The sequence below is a fragment of the Bos indicus genome, chromosome 9 (genome assembly GCF_029378745.1).
Source record: "Bos indicus isolate NIAB-ARS_2022 breed Sahiwal x Tharparkar chromosome 9, NIAB-ARS_B.indTharparkar_mat_pri_1.0, whole genome shotgun sequence".
Taxonomy (NCBI): domain Eukaryota; kingdom Metazoa; phylum Chordata; class Mammalia; order Artiodactyla; family Bovidae; genus Bos; species Bos indicus.
In genome coordinates this window covers 53287259-53291463 of record NC_091768.1, presented here as the reverse complement: position 1 = coordinate 53291463, position 4205 = coordinate 53287259, and the positions used below count along the sequence as shown (strand labels likewise).

General features: G+C 34.6%; 1 non-coding gene across 1 annotated transcript; it reads left to right on the top strand.

The window, feature by feature from the left end:
- Positions 1-3843: 3843 nt before the first annotated feature.
- Positions 3844-3915, top strand: TRNAC-GCA (transfer RNA cysteine (anticodon GCA)). Its single transcript has one exon. It is a non-coding gene; the product is annotated as a tRNA-Cys (tRNA).
- Positions 3916-4205: the final 290 nt, after the last annotated feature.

The following is a 4205-nucleotide window of genomic DNA, read 5'->3' as shown; positions in this document are numbered from 1 at the left end:
AATGGAAAAGCTATCTATAAATTAAACTAGTCCAGCAGTCACTCTGTACTAATTCACAAGTTGGAACACCCCTATTAAGACACAAATGTAAACATTTAATGAAATAAATTAAATCAAAATGTCTGACACAAAAATGTTACACAGTATAAATGGTCACCAGTCAAGGGAAAAAAGGGGACAAGCTATACAAAGACCCTTAATCCACACTCTGAATATTCAACCTCTCAGTTATAAAAATCTGCTAACCTTGGAAAAAACAAGATGATTGAGTGGGAGGAACTGCCTTTTACATAGCAAAAAAATCACCTTTTGATTAAATAACCACCAACTAATTTCTCATATATTAATATTAACTGCCACAATTCTTTAACTCTAGTGCAATTCTTTCTCAAAGAATAAATACATGAATAAGAATAAAATTACAGTGATTATATTTATAATATAATCACAGTAGTAATTATGCTCAATTTATTTGGGAATATGGAAAGCAATTTTGAAAGGAAACAATTTTAAACATCTCATATTCTCTTCTGAAGATGAATCAAATATTTTAGAAGACATTTAATTGAGCAAGAGGGATCAAGAGAGCTTCAACACAATAGTCTTAACAACTATTTTCAACCATCCAAGGATTTTTTCCATGTTGTTTCATTTCATCCTGCCCACGATTTAAATAGCTACTTTTGCTCTTCACCTGGGTTATTGCCACCTCAATAAGATACTAACATTTTTATATCATATTTTTTGAATTTAACCAAGAAAGTTACTTGTCAATGACCTAACTACAATAAAATCTCCTTTGATTGAGAGCATTTTTAGAGGTCAGTAAAAAAAACAAAGACACTTCAAATGATACCTACCAGTCAGTGAGCTAACAAAATCATTTTTAGATGAAATTTTAAAGTGCTTCAAAATAGTACAGTGTGTTTGGATGTAAGACCATAATTCTTCCCATGAGTCCTAAAAAAAAAAAAAATCCCTCTTTTCATGTTTAACATGTTGTATGCTTAAGCAGCTGCTCTAAAGGAGTACATATATTTAAGTTAATTTCCAGGTTTCTTGAAAAAGCTTATTCACATAGGACATCACCCTCTGATTTAGATTAAGGATTGTTACAGATGTTCATTCAATTATTTCAATGTTAATAGACTACAAAAATTACACTGCTCTATTATAAGCATCCCCACGTACAATGACTTTTACTTGGAAGTTTTAAACATATGGATATTCAATATGCTCCAAAGTCATAACTATTCACTCTTATTCAAATGACTTCAGGGAGATTTTCAGCAGACCCTTATGAGAAGAATTTAAGTAAATTAAGGATTTCACAGTCAGTAGTTTTTGGGGCTGTAGGTTTTTCAGCTCTAGCCAAATCCCTAGCCTAGTCTTTTCTGAAAATTCCCCTTGTTTACCCAAGCTTTTCAAAAATTTTGTCCTAAAAAGCCTGGATTTGAGGTATGATCACATAGAGAAGCAGGAGAAAATGACCATGTGAAGCATTGTGAAAAGTTTTAAACTTCAAGAGAGCAGATAGAACAATGCTGTGTGTGTGTGTTAGTCACTCAGTCATGTCCCACTTTTTATGACCCCACAGACTGTAGCCCACAAGGCTACTCTGTCCATGGGATTCTCCAGGCAGGAGAATACTGGAGTGGGTTGCCAGTTCCTTCTCCAAACAGAACAATCCTAGCCACCTACATTTTTGCATTTCATCAAATTTCAGACTTCATACTATTTGACAAATTTCCTAGGTGTTTTTCTGTATCTCATTGTTTCCTAAGTTCATTCAATAGAAAAAATCACAAGACCTCAATTACTCTTCAGTTAGGATGCCCAGATCACACTAACCTCAATCTCTTTGACTAGTACCAGAGTTCCCAAAATACAATTTCACTTTACTGGGAAAGATGAAAGGCACATTTGGCATTTGCACTGCAATGAGAAGTCAGTAGTAGATGAAAAGCTATCAGTCTCTAAGGTTTTTTTTTTAAATTTTATAAGTTATGTGCTAATCTTAAAAGGCTTGCAAAGTGAGTTTTCCAAACAAAGAAATAGAGGATTAGCAAATTCCTAGAAACATCCCAATGGAAAAGCATGAGTCCCTGTTTCTTCCAGACCTCATAACTTAATTAACCCACAAATAAATATCTCACAAAATATAGAGAAACTTCACAGAAGAGAAGAAAAGTAAAACATTGTAAAAGATAAAGCTGAAAGAGATCCAAAATCTAATATTCTCTTGGCTTCTTGCTCTCATCACTCCAATGCTCTTCTTCCAACCTCAGTATCAGCAGATGATTCCTACTTAGTGAGAAAATTAAACACTATTCTCATTAAATGTTAAAATTTAAATGTTCATGAACTGTTTAAAATGTAAAGTTTTCAATTAAAAAATAGAAATTAAATGTATTAGTCACAAACCAGTAGAGAGAAAATAAATAGTAAGGAACTAGTTTAATTTTGCAAAAGGAAAAATGCATAGTAAATAGAAAGCACTATTTGTTATGAAATAAAATTTAAAAGTGACATAAACAAAACTATATGTATTAGCAACTTTATAAATAAAAGTGGAATAAAATTCCATTTAAATGGCAGATTCTTCAAATTGGACTTTGAAACTTTAAAATCTGGCTGTGTGCAGTTTATAAGAAATATACCTAAACTATAATAATAAAGATTGAAAGTAAATTAGTAAAAAACATATACCAGATAAATAACAAAAAAAGATGGTAGATTTATTTCACAATAATTTGAAACTGAGTTTAAAGAAAAAATCATCATTAGGAGTGAAGAGTCAGTACATGATAAAAGAAAAATTCACTAGGATGACATATCAGCTCTAAACTTTTATAAACCTAACTTACTTCAAATAAAACAGTAAAAATGGACAAAACTATAAGGATGTACTTGAAAATCTGCAATTATAGTGGGGAAATTTCTGTTAATAATAATAATCATTACTTATATAGTATTCTATAGCATTAATTAATATTTTAGACACTAATCTAAGCTCTATACTTAGCATGTCTGATAGACTCTCATTCTTAACACACTCCAAATCAAAGTCCTGATTTCCACCCCCAAATTTGCCCACACACATTCTTCCCCATCTTAATACTGATGCTGTATTTTTCCAGTCACCTGGCCCAAAACCTTGGAGTGATTTTTATTCCTCATATTCTTTTATATCTCATATTCAACAGATCAGGAAGTCCTGTCGAGCCTGTCTTCAAAGTATATATTAATGCAATCGTCTCTCACCCCCTCCTCTGCTACCCTCTAGTCCAAACCACAGCCATCATCTACCTACATTTTTTCAATAGCCTTGTAACTAGCCTCCCTGATTCCATTTTTCTCCCCATACCATTCTGTTCTCAACACAGCAGCTACAGTGATTCTTTTAAAATGTATGTCAGATCACATCACCCCTCTGCTCAATATCCTCTAACTTCTCAACTTACCTACAGTGAATAGCAAAGCTCCTCACAGTGGCTTATGAGGCTCTACAGATGTGAACTTTTACCCCCCAGACCACTTACTCTCCCATGCTCTTCTCTGCTCACACCTCTCATGAAACTGTGGAATCTCATGCCATGCCACGCATATTCTAGTCCTGGAGCTTTTGTATTTTCTTCTGCCTGGAACACCCTTGCCCAGATATCAACATGCCAAGTTTCGTCACTTCTTCTAGATCACTCTTCAGATATCATCACCATGATAAGGCCTGGCCTCCCTATTGAAAATAGAAACTTACCTCTCACCTCACTCTCCTCTGCTCTATTATTTGCATGGACTTATCATCTAAGATACTATATAATTTACTTATTTATCTTCTGTTTCTCCCTGGTGGCTCAGACGGTAAAGCATCTGCCTGCAATGCAGGAGACCCAGGTTCAATTCCTGGGTTGGGAAGATCCCCTGGAGAAGGCCAATGGCAACCCAATCCAGTTCTCTTGCCTGGAAAATTCCATGGACCAAGGAGCCTGGTAGACTTCAGTCCATAGGGTCGCAAAGAGTCGGACACAACTGAGTGAATTCACTTTCACTTTCTCCCTCAATACAAGCTCTAATGGGGGAAGGGGATGTTTGTATGTTTTATTCATTGGTGTGTTACATATGGCAAGAACATAACTGGCACATAATGGGCTCTCAAAAAATATTTGTTGAGGGAATCCTTGTGGTCAAGTGGCTAAGACTCCACG